Source organism: Pithys albifrons, chromosome 1, assembly GCF_047495875.1.
Source record: "Pithys albifrons albifrons isolate INPA30051 chromosome 1, PitAlb_v1, whole genome shotgun sequence".
Lineage (NCBI taxonomy): Eukaryota > Metazoa > Chordata > Aves > Passeriformes > Thamnophilidae > Pithys > Pithys albifrons.
In genome coordinates, this window is record NC_092458.1 from 94277084 (window position 1) to 94295679 (window position 18596).

Consider the following 18596-nt stretch of genomic DNA (forward strand, 5'->3'; position numbering starts at 1 on the left):
AAATTTAAATACTTCACTGTACAGTGTAAACTCTGGTTTATCACAAAATACCAGACAACAAATTGCATCAACCAAAGCCTAAAACCAAAGTATTTTTTTCCCCTGCCTCATAAACGAGTAACAGTCGACAGCTCTGGAATGTGCACTCCTCTCCCATGAAAACATTTTTCCGCTCTGCCTTTTCCAAAACTCAGAAGTTCAAAGCTAAACTACTATATGTTATAAAAGAACAAATTTACCATGACACTTAAACAAAGACGTGAGTCAGTGTATTCAGATTTCTTGAGGGAGGAAGGAGTTATGTTTCTTGTTAAGGCAAGGTTTGCAGTAAAGAAGTTATTTTTCTAGTTTTATATATCTCCTTATAATTATTTATTCACACAGAGATTCGGTTTTACTGCACAGTTAAAGTTGTAATTCATGCCCTTTTTGTAATGGATATATTAATTGAGGTTTGTGATATTTCTTCTCAGAAAGTAAAATATTAACATCTTTGTTAAAGAAGTGGGCAAATGCAACCACAGACATTAAGAAACTTGGGTCACTGTTATTTAGTGTATCTGTGGCAGTCTGGGAACCTCAGCTGCTGCTCTTTAGCCTAAGGAGTGCTACTTTTGTTCTTGGGAATGGCACAAACAAGATGACCAGTATATATGTTGAAGACAGACACAATGAGATGGCTTTGGATTGCTGTGGGTAAAACAACTTATATCTGGAATAAAAAGCATGTGATTTTGTGTCCTCTTAAATGTGAGGTGTAGAACATAATAGATTAAGCAGCTGAATTGCTCTATGTAGTTTTAAAGCTGTCTAGGAAACTTGGAACATCGTTTCTGTTTCTTTGGAACAAGTGGCCAACTCATTTGTTTGCCTTGAAAAACCTCTACTTCTGTTCCTGACTGAAGCAAGATGGATATTCTTAAAGTCACTGCTCTTGTGAAACAGAGAAGAAGCACAGAAAGTTACAGAGCTCCTGCTAATACTGAGCCTGGCCATCACAGAATGTAGTATTGATTTGGAATATGTTAAAGGATGCAAACTTCTTCTAGGTACTGGAGTAGCTTTAATGTATCCAGTCTTTGAAGCAGGTTGATATTGCAAAGCTTGTTCATTGTGGACACAAACTTGGGGTAGCTGCATCAAAGGTCTTCTCCAGACTTGGACCTTTGGCACTGAATGTTATATTCAGTAGGTTGGAACCAAAATCAGAAAATCCTTGAATATGGAGAAAGCTGACATATCAAAGTAAATCCAACAGCCCACGCACACCATCACGATTAAGTTTTGCCTTATTAATATGTAAAGATTTATTAGGTCATTCGCTCAACAACTGTAGATATGATGTGCTCAAACTGAGTGACACAATTTTTTCCTTCAAATTCAATTTTTCAAACAATATAGCTCAGACATGAGGTGTCGTTATTTTTACAGCTGCCTCTCTCTGTTGTTTCTGCAAGATGACATATGAAAGGACCTTACCTGGTAGTACCTACAGTCATAAATTCTCTTTAACCTTTTAAAAATACTGCTGTGTTTCACAGGGAAGCGCAGAGAGACTGTAATGAAATTGATACAAAGGGGGTTTTAGACTTCAGCTTTTCAAAAGGAAAGGTTTTGAGTTTTCATTTGTCTGGTCTAGAGGGCCCTAACCAACGTTGAATTTAATGTTGGTTATGAATGAGATTGTAGAAAATAGAGACATGATCTGTGGCAAGCACATTTCTAGTACTTTTCCAGGGTGCAGCATATCACTGCAGTCACAATGGCTACAAGCACCTCTGAATGGGGGAACCTGCAATAAATGACCTGCTGGATAGATGAACCATCTTTTGATAACCTCTAGAATAAGAACAAATGTGAACTCTGCTTGACAGACAATAAACTCAATTTTCGGTCATCATGCGCTAAACTATAAAAGTTACTAAGAAAGCCACACCAGGATATAAATGCCATTGAGAAGTAAGGCACAATTAGGAGGCAGTGCCTTGATAGGAAATGGGCAGCTGATTAATGCCTCATGATGGGTACATTGGTTGCCTGTCTACAAATGAGGGTGAGAAGGGATTCACACCCTCCTTTCCCTGAGCCAAGCACAGTTCTCACCTATGTGCTGCTGCCTTTGGCTACACAGGCAATACAGGCAGCAGCACCCTGGGTGTTCTGTAACAGTCTGAACCGTAGCTGGGGCAAACTAGATACCAAATAATGTAGTAAGTGTCACACAGGGCAAGATCGTATTTCCTTGGCCTATGCTTCCACCTCTCACATTATGCAAGTGAGAAGGGAAGAGACTTTCACCAGAGGTTAGGAAAACTGTGATTTATAGCATTGGTGGCAGGTGGAACAGGGGAAACTGGGGGACCAAGAGAGCCAAGTATTTCAAGCATCTGTTATAGGCCTGTGCCAGATGCAGGATACCAGACAAGATGTGCCATTTGTCTGTTCTTGAATGGAATTTCCTATGTCTCTAATACCAAGCAAACTCTGTTTATTTATAATATAACTACTTCTGGTTTTGTAGAGATGATATACAGTACATATCATCTTTTTACTTTCACAATGACATTTAAACACTTAAAAAGTCATTTATTTATCTGTGTAAATTCAGTCAGGCTTAGAGGGTGTTTTTGCTGTATCAAGGGGGAATCTGTAAAGACTGGAAGACTTCTCAGTCTAGGGAGGCTGCACTTAGTTTCCAGAAGTACAGTTTCCTATAGTCCTTGTCTGGGTTAAGAACGGGACCCAGGTTCTTACAAGACTTATGGCAGCAAGCAATGATTTCACGTGACAATTTGCATGAGCATAAAGAGAAGAAAGATTTGGGAAATGTGGACTGTCCTCTTCTGACAGCAGATTTTTTTTCCCCACTTCTAAGTGATTATACTTGATAAGCAATTCCAATAATTTCCCAAAGGAATAAGCAGGAATTTCTAAGCAAAACTATTCCTCAGAATATGTCAACTTAAAACTGCAGCTTTCCAGTAGAAATGTAATCATTAGTTGTAAAAGGAAACGTCTCTCATTTCTTGGAGTGCATTTCTAGACAAAATTTGACAGAAACACAACCTTCCCAGAGTAATAGTATCTCATAATGAGACTGATTACCTTGGAGTTGGTTATCCCACTGTTAAGTCTCTGTACTACCTTATTAATACAAAAGTCACAAGCCCCAAATTACACTGAAGACCAGGAGGAAAAGTTAGTGCTGATGTACTAGGTCTAAAAGGAAAATGGAACAGCCCCCACTTCTAGTGCCTTGGCTCCAGAGTAAGCCAATTGCACAGAGGGGTCAATCCTCTTCACATCAACCTGTATTGCTTTCAGCACCCTTTCCTCTCAGTGCTGGAGTGCCCATTTGCTCTTGCTCCAAAGGCACATCAGGCTGGACTGTCAAATATGCCAGCCTTTTCCATGGGCCTTTACTGGTACTCCAGCGTCACATCTACCAGTCCTTTAGCAGCAAGCTCATTATCTCACTGCTGTCCTAAGACCTTTTTTTGACTGCTGCTAATTTTTGAGTTTAGAGGAGGTGATACCCAAGACACGTCTTGATCTTGGTCTTTAGTTAACAAGCCTTTTCCACAGAAATGCCTTGGTTTCTCTTGGACAGGATGATAATTCAAAATAAACAAAAATCTGCAAGATGGAAAAAGTGAAAAGTTGTAGTGATGAATTTACTGACAAAATCATGCAGACCCACAGAATTATTAATTCAAGTTCCTCCAGAGATATTCCCTCTAAGGTTTTAGGTCACAAGGTACACTAAAGCATGTGCCATTAGCTGCCTGCATACATGTGCTGCATGAGCTCATCCCTTTCTGCCTCACTTTTTCTGTTTGTAAAGCTGAGGCTGTACTGTTAGGCTGGGGCATCGCTCTGAAGACCAGCTTCTGACTAGAGTTGCTTTTCCTATAATTAGTGCAGCAGATGTTAGAATCAAGTGAAAGGAGACATTTAACAGTCAAAGCACAAACCACAATCATCACCTGCCTTGTGTTATTGCAGGTATACAACCAACAGAGCAGAAGAATGTTCACACTTGCTCCTACATGCAACCCTCTGCTAGCAGAGTATCTCCACTCCTCCCCTCAAAGGTTTTTCCAGTACACTTTGCTGTTTTTAGCTGTAGGTAGAAAAGATACAGCTGCGTTTTTTGGCTTGTATCGCTTGAGCTCAATGCTCAGCAACAGCTTAGTCTGAGCTGTTTTACAAAACTATTTTTCTGTAAACATTTTCATTCAATAGTTGCCATGTGATATCTATGCTCCCTTAAAACACACTAGTGACTGGGTGCCTTATCTTCCTATTACCAGACTGGCCAGATACTTACTTGGGAGGTGGTCTGAAAGCTGGGAACAAAAGTGAGACAGAAAGCACTTAATGAAAGCTGGACTCAGACATGGAGTCCTGTGACAGTCAGTCCAACAAGCTGCTGCTGAGTGACACAGAAAGCAGCATCTCAATTGGCAATTGAATGGATATAGTTGGCTTGGACAGGAATTTCTAGGCTGGCCTTTAGCTCATGGCTTTGGAAACTGTTGCTGCAAATGGACCTCACACAAACAGGGTGTAAAATAGAGGATCCAGGTTGGGGTTTGGGTTTTTGCACATATTTACACTGTTGGGTACTCAGAATCTGGAGTCAGGTCCTTGCTTCAGATTTAGGACAATCTTAAATGTAGCTAAATCATGCAGCATACAGAGGCTGCTGTAAGGAGGCTGCTGCTTCCCACAGAGGTAAAGTCTGGCCAAGAATAGCATGTGTTTCCTCCTCTGCATCTAGCACAACTGCAGCTAAGTGGTTGCTTATGTTCAAAAATGAATGAAGCATTCAATGAAAACAAGAATCTTCACTGACACAACCAGTGCTTCTTAATTGTTACACAAAATAGTGTTGTCTTGCCCAAGCGTGCCTGGCTCTCTAAGAATAATGGAGACAGTACAGTGTTTGGATAGCTGCTGTTTTTACTGAAGAGTGAGGCGGGTGTGCCTGTTTGAGGGCATATTCACAAAGGCTTTAGCCCAGAAAGAAATAGGTACATCTGGAAAGAGCATAAACCAGGTTGCCAGACTCTGGCACTGCTACTAGAAATAATCTTTTCTCAGGAAAGTGCCAAAATGTGGCTGTCTGGTTTGCCCACAAGTATCCGGGCATTTTTCTTGGCAGGCATGGATACTGGCAGTTGTTTGGCATTTTGATTGCTGCCCCAACTAGTGTCTATTCTTTCTCTGCTAAAGACGGAAGAATACACTTGTGGTTAAATCACTGGCCTAGGGATTAGGGAAAGTTGGTTCTGCTGAGATTTTAGTCTGCATCCTTGGCCAGGTCACTTAAGAATTTTGAAAAGTGCTCAGCACCCACAATCAGGATTAGATATTTCAAGAGCTCTCTGCTTCCACTGAGGCAGTAGGATCAAAGGAACTTCTCAGAAAATCTGGCTGCAAGTGTCATTGTGAGAACTACTGGGTGCTGAGCACTTGTGAAAATCTGATTTTCATTGAGGTGCCCTGATGGGAATCAAGCTGTCCAACTATCTCCCATCATGTTGGGAAGACACTTGAGAATCTGGCCAGGAGCAATCCTTGAAATGCTACACCAGCAACTTTCTCTGTGCCTCAGTTTCCCCTAAAATGAGAGTGATGTTGCTAGGGTGTAAGAGTAAATTAATTAATCTATTGTATGTGATGTTCTTGCCTGCTTCTGCAGCCAGGACACGGACGTGAAGTATTTGTGGTATAGTACCTTTGTAGACATACCAATTTTCTATGTAAACAAGAGTGTGTTAAAGTGACTGGAACAGGAGTCTAGGAGACAAGGTTGCTGGATGTACATTTTACAAGCCTACAGGTTCAGAAGCTGCTGCTCTTTGTCTTAAACCCTTGATCATGAGCCATGTAACAAATAGATGTAACAAGTAGATCAAAAGGACTCACCCTGAAAAACCTTTGAGCTAAACAAAGCAGGGCAGGGAGAATACATTGTGAAGAAATGATGAAGCTGTTCCATTCAGCTGTTTGCCTTCTGAACTCCCCGCCTGTTGAGTACAGTAGTTTTATCATTTCCTTTCCTTGCAGGATATTTCTTTCCTCACATCCCACCCAAGTGTCTGGTACTTTTTGAGAAGTTTTGGGGCTTTAGAATTTCAGCTCTACAGCATGGATTACTCATGAGACTTTTTTCTTTTTTTTTTTCCTTAACTTACAGTGGCATTAATTTTGCCTCCAGATGGGGAGATCTGAAAGGTCCTGAGCCTCCTGTAGTGTGTGCTGGAGCAGCCTTCCTTCTTTTTCTCAGCACCCTCCTCTCACATGATGCAACATTTTCTTCCCAGCTGAGAGTCGAGTCCCCCTACACCCCCCCCTCGCTTTTGGACTTGCAGCACTGTCCACATCTGTGCGAGATAATGCTCCCCAGATCCTTCTCACAGGGGCACCAAGGGCTGGCACGCAGGAGCAAAGCCCCCAGGCAGTATCTCTGAAACACAAGAAACCTCAAATGCATTGTGTTTCCATAAATGCTCCTCAGCAGACTGGGATGTGGGAAGTGTCTGCTCTCTTCAACCCTTGCCTCTCCTTTGGGGATGGGAAGGCACAGGCTTTGAATCACTTTTCTGAGTGTCTGTGTGCAGAAATTGTGCTGATGTTAGAGCATGATGGAACCACAACAAAAGGTGGGAGGTGGCACCAGTGTGAGGGGTGCTCAGCCTGGCAGATAAGGGGCCCTGAACCACAGCTGCCCTTGCTCACAGCCTGGTGAGGGAGAGTTGTCACCACACTGCTGGGCCATGGCAGCTTTCCTCAGGACTGTGCTATTGGCAGGTAAGGACCCTCGGGCAGGATGGAGCCCCCAGGCTGCCCTGCAGTTCTGTTTTGTTTTCTCTTAAAGTGGATTACAACACACTTAGAACTGAATTGTCACTAAATGAAATGCACTTGTTGCAAAATGTGCAATATGTAAAATTTTCTTAATAAAGTATGTTCTTTAATGTTTGATCTTTGTATACTTTCAAGCCTAATCAACAAGAAGGGGGATTTAATCTGTGAAACAGAGAGTGGCTAACACGGAAGCTCTAAGTCATAGCCTGGTGTTGGAAAACCAGATCACTTGATGGTAGGATTGCCTCAAGGATTAAGGCTTGATCTCAGACCTAGTGGGAAGTCAACAAAGCTTGGGGAGAAGGATACCCACTGGTAGTGGACGCAAAGAATGCAGGATTTAGAGGCCACAAGGATGCCTGGCAGAACTCCCAAGATAAAGAAGACATTAATGAAACCAAGTCAGCAACTGTGCTGAAATCAGCTCCAACTGAGCAAAAGGCACTTCCAGCAGAGGCAGATCATGACCACCAACTCACGGATCACTGACTTAAGAAACTCACCAACTCAAAAGAAGAGAAATACTAGGCATGTGGACTAATTAGCTTAAGAAGTGAGAGCATAATTAACCAATAGAAGACAGAATGCTGATTAATGAAAGAATTATGTAACTTATAGCCAATGTACACTAATTCCTTTGTTAGCTAAAATGTATAAATAGTAAAAAGTTTTGATAGTTGGTGTGCTTGGTTTGTGTAATACCACTGAGCTCCCAGGCTTACACAACCCTGAAAAAAATAATCAGTGTCCCTCTTGAGTGCGCAGTTATTGGCTTGTTGAAGACTGGGTAATGAATTTGATTTTTGCGGGCAACACACTGTCAAAAACTCCTGTCATCTTGATCACTTTGAGGCATTAGGTACAGCATTTCATGTTTTCCTGAAGTTCAAAGAGATTTAAAAGCATTTGAATGAGCAAAAGTATTTCTACTCTTCATCTCTGGAGGCAGAGGAGAATGTGGGAAGGAAGAGTTGCTGCACCCTGAGCTGAGGTCTGTGATGCCAAATGCCCCCAGAAAGTGCCACGTTATTTCTTCAGTTAGCTTCAGCTTTGGTGGGAATGGCAGGAGCAGCCTTGGGTCTCACAGATGTAGTCATTATTTTGAAGGATAAAGCTGTATGTTGTGAATGTTCATCAAGCTCTCAGAATGTGCTCAATTAATTGAACATTTCAAGTATAATAGGTTTCTATTTGTTTATTTTTAAAATACTTGTTTTCATGAAATAAACAGTTAGTAGAAAGTCCAAAGCACATGTAGAAGAGAAAATGCCTCCCAGGAATCACAATTTTATTTTGCTTCTGTTTGAGTCCTTTTGTACTGAGTTCTTGAGAGTGTTCCTCGGAGGAGTGACAGATGTGATGTTGAAAATACAGGGTATTTCAAAAGAATAATATAAAATATTCACTGCAAGTGAATTCTCAACTCAGTAAAAGGCCGTTTTTGTGCTAGAAATTTGAATCTTAAGAGCTATCTTGTCCTGACTGTGGAGTAGAAATATACTATAAGAGGCACATGACAAAACTAACCATTAGCTTGGATTTTAGATACTGAGTATTTGCAGCTAGTCACTTAAGAGCAATTTAAAATAGAAATAGAATGGAGACATTACAAAAGACAGCTGAGATGAATGGATTTCCTTTAAACTGCAATTAAAAAGCCATATTTATGTATTATTAATATATATAAATATTATATTAATATATTATACCAGCACATAAATATAAAAAATTATTTCTGCAAATTAATCTTTTTAGATAAGATTAGTAATGAAAGATTAGGGAACAATCCTAAAATGTTTTCCATGTTTCCGGATGTAGTAAGTTATGCTAAGATTTCTGAAAGATAATAATAGTCTGTAGGAGTTTCTAAGCATAAAAACTAAAAAAACACCCTTGCAATGGCAGTTTGGGTTGTACTACACAGACCTCCTAAACTGAGGCAGGCTGGTTGAACTGAGGGAGAGCAGAAATTCCTGTAACAGACACAGAATATCCAACTGTGGCACCACTTACTTCTGTGGAAGACAGAAACTGCTGCTGTGTCTGTACCTTGTGCACATACAGCAAAGCAGTTCAGAGATCTCACTGCTAGGACTTGCATGTAACTTGTGTGCACTGTGGGACCTCAGTTCATCATGAACACCTTTATCTTTCACTGGAGCATATTTTTGAGCTATTCATCCATAAAGCTGGGATAGGATGGAACAGAATCCTTCCAGTTGTTGCCTTGTTAATCCACTTAGGGAATTACTATGTAATAAATAGGCAGGGTAGCTCCTGTGAACTGACATTCAGCTTGGGAATTACACACTGAAGTACTGAGGCTTGTCCAGTAATCTAACAGCAGCATATCATAAGATGTACCCACAATGAGTGTTGCAGTCTTGGAATACATTTATGTGGAGCCTATTAATAATTACAGCCATTTTTGAAAGCACAGCTGGACTTTGCTAAGCTCTGCCCACCTTCAGCAAAAGTCTGTCCATTCACTGGAGGTTCTTGTGCTCTGTTTCAGAATTATTTTCTTTCTTTTTTACCCTGAGTTAACAAGAACTTGGCTTGGGTCCTTTAAATCCTTCTCTCTATCAACTCAGCAACCACAGAGGCAGTTTATTATTGAAAAGAAATCTAAGAATCAGTTTTGGCCAGCATTGTCTTGGAAAGTTCATTTTATTAACATGGTTTTGGTTTTATTTCAAAAACACTTTGACAAGCACAGACATTTTTGGAGCCAGTAAAGCACAAGAGACTCAGTCCTAAAGGCCTAAGCTTTGCATTTTTCTGCAGCAAACAATGTGTTGTGCTACTATGGTAAATTCAATTCAAGCCACTGGCTGAAAGGAAATAAGTATTGAATGCTGTCTTTTCCCTTTCATTTTCTAAAATATGTTTTATGTGAATGCAGGCATTTGTAGATATACTTGCTCCACTGCTCTTTGTTTATCTGCTTTTTGTCTGTAGTGCAGGTGACAGATATATCAATATTGGCAACATAAAGTTTCCTCACATGCCTGCTTCTATTGCTCAACTTTGACCTAAAGTTACTATCTCTTGACTTCTTGCTGTGATTTGTCAGCAAGGGTCCTAGTTGTGTGTTTTATATTAATGTCCATCAACTGAGAGTTTGACTAAGATAATTTAATTCATTTAAAAAGAAATACTGCGAAATCTCTGGACACTTTCTTTTTTCTTTTTTCTTTCCTTTTTTCTTTTCCTTTGTTTAAGTCAAGCTGAAAGAGAATTTCTGGTCTCCAAGCTACATAAAGACCCTTGTTCTGACACTCTGCATTCACTGGAAGTCCACGCATGGTGGGAAGAATGCAAGGGCAGGACAGAGGTAAGTCATGTGCTGGCATAAGTGGACTTGACTGCTAGATTTCTTCAGTTGTAAGTTGATTATATTTGGTTTGTGTGTCCCTGGGGCTGTGCCATCTTCCATTCCATCCCTTTGAAAACTATGTCTAGTAAGTGAGAGGCAGTGTAAGCATTTCAGGGACTGTAGTGTATTAAATACATGTGTTGTTGCTTCACATCATTAGTGGGATTTGTCAGAAACTTGTTTTAGTCTCCGAAATTTTCACTTGCAAAAATGGTCAAATGCTTTGTTTGAATTCCCTATGCAAATCCACAGTGTGCTACTGTCAGCTTCTTACTTTTAGAGAGAAGAATGCAGCAGTATGTTGGTCTGGAAAGAGTGGTTGCTTTTTTAGTTAGCAGGAAACATATGCTGCAGATGTTTCAAAGTTCTGGCTTTTAATATAGCTTTGATATCTGCTATGTCAGGCTGTTAGTTTTGACTCATTCTCCCTTTACTGGGATGGGTTTTATGTATCCTACACATTGCTGTGATAGATTCCTAGAAGCTGAAGTGAACTGGCATAGCTATGGGTATTTATTTAAAATAGAAATTCTTTCTTAAGTTTGCAATATGTTTTTCTTCATCTCAACTTTATTTCAAACTGACTTTGTGAATTGTATGACCTGTTTTTCTAGTTGTATAACCAAGTTATTTCCCTATAAGAGTGGAAAAGAACTAGTTAGGTTCTTTTTCTGTTTTGTTTTAGTTTGTTAGTGGGGTTTTTTGGTTTCAGTTTTGGTGGTTTTTTGTTTTTAAGGTCGAAGTGTTCTTTCTCATTTGCAAATGTGGACTTTTCAGAAACTGACATTCTGAAGTGTTACAATTCAGCATTGTCGAGATAAGTGTCCAGATGTCTCTAAAGTGAGTGTAATGAACACACACAATTTCTCAAGAGGTGCCAAAAGCGAGGTGTGCTTATGACAGAAGGATGTTCTGGCTGTGCAGTGTTATGAATGGCAGAGCTGTTAGCAAGCTTCTCAAATCCTGAGTGGAAAATTTCCTACCTACCAGGAAGTCCATAATAATTTTGAGTGCCCTGATACTGAACTCAGTGTAGTTGTTGATGAGACCCTCTAAAGAATGATGTCCACATACATGCACAGACACCATAGTCATCAGTTTACTGCAGGCACACAGCACTGGGAATAGAAGTTCAGCCCTTCGCCTCCGCAAACACAGCTGCTCATCTGGCCGTGGCTCTTTAGCCAGCAGAGGGAACAGACAAACGCTCTCACAAGGCTGCTCTATGTATTTTTTCCAACCAAGAGAGGGCACTGATTCTCACTCCCTTTTGAAAAGGGTCCATTTCCTGTCTCCCCTCAACAGTTTCACCTGTTGTTTAAGAAGCAACGACCTTATGTTCATCTTGCTTTTGCTATAAAAGATGGACTTGCATGAAGTTTTAATCACCAAAAGATGTCCCTAGACTGCACAGTGGTATTAATCCCCTACAGCGCAATTATGAGATATTAAATTCATTACACATCAAGACAATTACAGAAATACTTCCAACATTTCAGGAGTACAGGGAGAACAAGCACAATTGTTTATGGATGAGTACAGAGAATAGGCACAGTTATTGCACAAGACCCACAAAAGGCTTCAGAACCAGAATTCATCATTATCTTTTTGAACACATATGGCTCCAAAACTTTTGATGAAGGGCAATTCTCTTAGCATAAAGAATAGATCTCACTTTCTGGAGGGAAAGCCACAGAAAAAGCAACAACACTTACACAAAGTCTAGAAAGGGTAAGTGGCAAAAATAAGAAATTTTTGTACAGTTAAATGCAGCTGTTTGTTGTTTATTTATCAGTCAGAATAAGCTACAGCTAATGTTTTTGTCTTTTCTTGTTTCTCACTGCAGTACCTCCATTAAACCAAAATTCAGCAACAGTGAAAATTAAAAATTGTCTCCCTGTAGAAGGAAAGAACTACCAGCTTAGAATAACTGGAAGGGCAAAAAAGTAAGGGAAAATATAGGGATATATTTAAGCTTAAGAGATAAAACTTAATCTTATCTCCCCTGAGATATACAGCAAGACACAGAATAAGTGAGCAGAAAATTCTGCCATGTAGTTATGATCATGGATGTAAGAAAATTGTCCTATCTTGTACAGTAGAGAGTGAAATGACCATTAATGGTTCTTTATCTAGTCCTCAAGTTACCTCTCACACATTCACTGTAACTATGAGAACTGCATGCTTAGTGGTATTTTTAAATTTGAAAGAATAAGAGACAAGGCCTCCATACACAGAGTAGTAACTCTAGAAACTGAGCATCAGAATGTGTTGGGTGAGGGTTTTGTGTTGGGTTTTGTTTGTTTGTTTGAAAATGCAGTATTTGCAAGGCCACATGAGCAATTATGAGTCTGTACCCTCATAAATTAACTCTAGCGTTAAAAACTGAAGGGATAGGGCAAAGTTGGTGGGTGAGTTTGTTTGTTTGTTTATTTTAATGAGTGTGAAATTACATCTTCTATGTTTATAGAAGTGTCACATGGTAGCAAATGTAGAAATGAAAGGAAGACTATATTCTATGCCCCCTACAAAATCCTTTGAATAATTTTGCTTAAGCATCTTGTTCTACTCTTCCCTGCTACTGAGTTACCAAGACTGAGTTCTTGTATTAAGATGTTGCCCATTTGTGGTCCATGGCAGTGGATCTCTGCTTCCACATCCTACCAAGAGTGGGTTGATCTCTAACCACAGAGTGTAAGAAAGAGGTGGGCATTTGGTTATTTGTTTATTTACCCCCTCCATGAATTGATTATTTGTAAATCCTGTTAAGGCATTTGTAAAGGGTTTCCTAGAAGTTTGAAAGTGTTAGGAGTAAATTACCTCTCTCAAGATTTGTCACTGGAATTCTCCCAACTGTTCAGCCCTAAAGAGTCATGCAAAGACAGATCAGCTACAAAGGGATGGACTTTGTAAAGTTGACTGCAAAATGAATTGTGGTATTAAAGTGCTGGCCTGAAACCCAGAAGAGCTAAATCTGACACTCTGTCATGAATTTTCACTGTGACCATAAGCAAAACAGTTCATATATTTAGTGACAGCATGGCCAGAGGAAAACATAATCTCTCACAACAGAGAGGTGTGTGAAAATAAATTCATGAAGTAAGAGTATCTCATAAGCAGTGGTAGTGGCAGAACTATGCATAGATAGCAGGCAGTGATATGTTTAGCCTGTGTTTCTAGGTATCTAGTCTAACACTTTAGACAGCACTGGGAGTTATGCTGGTGGCTTAAGTGGCTATCAGTGCCTTAAAAAAACCCCTATAAAACCTAAGCATAACTATGAGGAGAAATGGCTGAGCATCTCTGCTTAACACTGAACTGGTCTGTGGCTGAAAAAAGTGACATGATCTCTTTACCTTCACTACTTTAAAATGTTATGATCATTACTCAAAAAAGCTGAATTCCTTATCCTCCCACTGATTCACCTTTTTTAAAAATTATTGTGGTTGTTGCATTATTTTAAAATTACAGTATTTTTATTTTTAATTTTCATCAAATTTTCATCATCAAAGCATTTTCACTATGCTTTGATGTTGTAAAAAGAGATTTCACATCAGCACAGAGGTCAATAAATGCATTCCTAGACATCTAAGTTCTCTTGGAGATCTGTTGGGTGTAGTTTCCCTTCATCCCCTGCTGCAAAGTGATGCTAAGCTGAATTATCTACTCAACTTAAGAGAGAAACTGCTCATAGCAGGTTCTGATCTAAATTAGGTGCATTCCTTTGAATGGAGCTTTCTTAATACGTCCTGCAATCCATTTTCCAAATGCCAAAACTTTACATTTCACAGCAAGCTTTAATAAAAAGTATTTTACTATATACACATTTCCTGTGGCAAATGCATTTTTCAAATTTTTTTTTCCCATAAAAGTTGCTCTGGTAGAACTTTTCATTTATCTGATAGATTAAAAGTCTGTGTTAACAAATGAGGTTTAGCTGCCAGATTGTAGACCTAAATTCTGTATGCATTACACATAAAATCACATATCTGTGTTTTGCAACAGGGGTGTTTTGGAAGGGGAAGGGAGGTTTGCTATAAAAATCAGATGTCAACTGAGGAATAAAATTTTATGGCTCAGAGATATAAAGCCAGTTATGAAGAAAACAATTGGGCTCTATTCCTGTTTTCTGTGGGCAATTTATATGAGCTACTTGGATGCAAAAATAGTTTTACTGTAAGTCTGCTATAGAAAGCACTGCACTGTGTTTCTTGAACAGTTAAATTAGTTTGGTTTTGGGATTTTTGTCATTTGTTTGGGTTTTTTTAAAGATACTTATGTAATCTTCCAGGCAAATAGCTGAAGGCAGAGTTTTCTTTTCCCCATTAGTTAGAGTAGATAACATATAAATACAGACAAAATCTTAGATACAATATGAGAAAAGGGCACTTTGAGCAGAGTTCTGCTCTTGTAATACAGTGCTATAGCTTAAAATATTGCAGCTAACATGAATACAGATACATGTGGATATAATTCTTTTTTAGAGAAGACCTTTTATTTGTGAAAAGATCAAAAAACTCAATTTACAAAGAGAATTGGGTGTTAAAAAGAAAATATCACTCTATCTGTAGAATGTATGGCATATTTACAGGCAGCAGTAACTGCTTGCTTTTAGTAGTTCATGCTTTCCCTCCTCTCTGAGCACTGGAGAGAGGGATTCTAGGATTAGGATTTCTATGATGGAATTTCTTTAAACAGGTGACTGTGTATTAAAAGTGCACTGACTCACACAACATGAAAAACTGGTACTGGTCACTAATGGATTCATCTCTGTGAGGATGGATAGATGCATAAATGGGAGTGCAAATATAGCTTTGAAACCACTTTTTAATGTTTTAACTGTTCAGTTGCTGCCCCTGAGGCACTTAAGTATTCTTTCCTCTAGTGTTAGAAATGCCTATGTAGGCAAACAGTAGAGAAAATGTAAACAAGCAGATCTAAAAATTTCATAGAGACACAAGGTCTGTTTTTCCAAGAAACAGAACTTTGCTTATAAAATATTTTAAGCATATTTGGTACCAGATACTTAATTCCATCAGCCTTATTACTGTGCATTTGTGAGGGCACACTTTTTTAAAGGTAGTGTAACCTTTGAAGAGGCACTTCAGTACCAAGATTGTGTCAATCTGGCTGGTAAATATTAGCAATAAAACCCAATTCCTTCCTTAAATTAGAACTAAGCAATTTTTCCCCCCTCAAACAGAATGTAAGGAAGCTTTACAGTGAACTTTTTGTGGTAACTTTGACTGGACTGAAAGTGGGACTATTAAGAGGGATAATAAATTGTTATAACTGGTCTGAGTATAGTAATCTCTTCAAAATCAATCAGAAAAGGAGACAAGACCTTTTTCCAGCCACAGTGTTTCCCAGCAAGATCTGTTTTTATTTCATTGCTAAAACAACAGACTGTTACTAACTTAAATGTCAGATGACACTCCATCTGAAAAAAAAAGGGGGGGTGGGGAGGCAGCACCACCCAGCAAGGCAGTGCTAGAGCTCACATCAGACTTCCTCACAATAGCTGGTTAGAACAGAAACCTGAAGTAGCAGTAATCTTACCTTGAGTATACAAGATCCAAGAAGAGAAGATCACTGGCTCAATACACTGGAGGACTGAGAAAGTGCTCTGATCTGCTGGTAGCATGCACTTGGCTTTTATGTGCAGGTGGGAGGAGCTGCTCCCTACGGTAGGTGGGCAGTGAGGATAGCAGGCAGACAGCCCTCAGAAGGCATTATAGAGTAGGGTTTTGCTCTTTGTGGGCAGAGAGAGGGAGAAAAAGCGAGCTGGATGGCATTCACATGAGACATAGTGGTGGATTTTTTTGCTGGGCTTTTTTTTTTTCTGTAATTCTTGAGTTAACTAAAGATTTTCAACTATATTTGTTTCTTTGCATCTGAATCTCTGAAATATTCCTGTTGCAGCTGCAATGCTACTAGGTCTCACTTCATCTTTTGGAAGGATTTTTACAGCAGTGAGATAATAATGCAAAGACTTCCAGAAAGGTCAGTGTTTCCCTTTCTAAAAAGGGATAGCTATGAAGAATCAGCCCCTTGATCCTTGAAGTTGTCTGTTTACTCAGAGATTGAACTTCCTTTATATTCCAAATGTCTACTAGGTCTCAGCTGTGGAACCTTTCTAATTTTCTGTTTTCTGTAACAGCTTTTTCTTGATGCAGCTGTTACATGTTCCATCTCCACACCGACTTTTCTAGCAGCTTAGTTGAGAGCAGTTTTATTGTTCGCTGTGCCTGAGTTCTAAACAATTTTCCCAACTAGTATTCTCAAAAGGCAAATGTAGCCAAAAAGGCAAAACAGTAGGAATATGCATTCCTGGTGGTTTCTGTGTAAAATCAGTCATTGTTCATTTTAACTCATTCATTGCTTTTGGGGCACAGAAGAGTGGATGGCACAGTGTCCTGACACTGGCTCTTGCAGGCATAACAGACCTGCCTCAAACACACTAATCCTCTATTTGCACTTATTGGCATCTGGGCCTGTATTATTTGCCATAATACACAAGTAAAACCCATGTTGTACTGGAACATTTAGTGAGTGGAGAAAGCTGGAAAGACAGGACAGGAAGAGGAGGACAGTGGACAGGAGGGGAGGGTCTAGAGATGCATTCTGACTTAAAATCCATGGAGAACCAGACAGAAAAATTAATAAGAACCTCCGTTACAGAGCTGAGATTAGAAAGTTTGTAGCAGGTGTTGTGGAGATGACATACGATGCACACTGCTGCTTGCACAAAAGGGCCAAACTGGTCACTGCATAGAGGTATAGGATGGTTTTTATAAAAAACCCACAACAGTACTGAGTGAGTTGATCAGAACATATTTAGTTGCATACGATTTTGTTTGATTTTGTCTCTTTAGAAAAAGGCTTAAAATCAAGCACCCATCAGCCTGGATGCCAATGTTATGTGGCAAAAGAACCTTGGTGATACAGCCTCTGTGAGATTTGGAACTCTTGGGCTGAAAAGGACTGGTTAAATTGCTGATATTGTGTACAGGTTGCTGTTGAATGGAGTATTTTCTACATTATTGCAACTAGCTGGGAAAACAAGTCATGTTATTATGTTATACTGTTACTTCTGCAGCACTCAACATGTTTTTACACTTCTCATTACGAAATGAGTTTCTGCTCTGAAGAGATCAGTGTGGTTTTAGGAAGGCTACATGAAGTAATTGTAACATGGAAATAGGGAAAGCAAGGGTACAAGTTACTGCATAGGTCTGTGTAATTAGTTGAGTTATGGCACTTTGTAGTAGTTCAATGACTAAGTGATATACATAAAGTGGAATTCCACTCAGCTAACATCTAACCAATCAAATTATTTCATACCTAGAAAAATCTAGGTCAAGACTTTCACAAATTAAAGAGATATGAATATCCTTATCTGATGATTAAACTGTTCTTACTGTCTCAAAATTGCTGAGTTTCCTGTAGGTCCCTTCTAAAATCAGAGAATACTTCTACAAATTCAATGCCATCTAAAGGTACCTTCTAATGATCAAGCTCTCTTTTTTTATTTTTCTGGGAACAGACAATGTAAAGAACTAACTGTATGTTGATTTTTCTTTAAACTCTTGAGAATAAACTTCAATTCTCAGAAGTGATTCAATACTCAAACCAGTTCTGTGCAACTCTCCCCTACTCCATGGGCTGTGCATACTGATGATATGTCCTACTGTTCTGCAGGCTCATGGATAGCCTTACCATTTTATACTTCTAGAAGAGAGTAATTAAAGCTGTTTTTCATTAGTTCATTCTTTTGAGGAATCTTAAAGCACTTTACAAGTGTTAAATAAACCTACCAACACATAAAATAGACAAAAAGTATTATCTTAACGACTATTAGAACACTACTGTGATGCAATTACATGCAAGATTATGTGATGAGGTTAGAGGATTACACATAGACCTCCCAGAATTATTGAATATCCTGAATTGGAAGTGACACACAAGGATCACTGAATCCAGCTTCTGGCCATGCACAGGACCACCCCAAGAATCCCTCCAGGTGCCTTAGAACATTGTCCAAGCACTTCTTGAGATCTGTCAGGCTTGGTGCTGTGACCATTTCCCTGGCAAAGCTGTTCCAGTACCCAACCACCCTCTGAGTGAAGAACTTTTTTCTAATATCCAACCTGAACACTTTTTGACACATCTTTATGCCATTCCCATGGGTCCTGTCACTAGTCATTCCAGAGAAGAGATCAGTGCCTGCTCCTCCCCTCATGAGGAAGTTGTAGACTGCAATGATGTCTCCCCTCACTCTCCTCTTGTCCAGGCTGAACAGACCAAGTGTCCTCAGCTGCTCCTTAAGGCTTCCTTGTCT

At 39.4% G+C, this 18596-nt stretch overlaps 1 protein-coding gene across 3 annotated transcripts in view; it reads right to left on the reverse strand.

Annotated features, from left to right (window-relative positions):
• Nucleotides 1-18596, reverse strand: part of COL8A1 (collagen type VIII alpha 1 chain) — a 134186-nt gene that overhangs the window by 73137 nt on the left and 42453 nt on the right. For 2 of the 3 annotated variants that reach the window (XM_071561045.1, XM_071561055.1), the window contains exon 1: nucleotides 15815-15877. The exons of the other annotated variant lie outside the window; for it this stretch is intronic. The gene's annotated coding sequence lies outside the window, so the exon portion shown is untranslated. Of the gene's footprint in view, nucleotides 1-15814; nucleotides 15878-18596 lie in introns of those variants that run through there. 3 annotated transcript variants of the gene reach the window in all.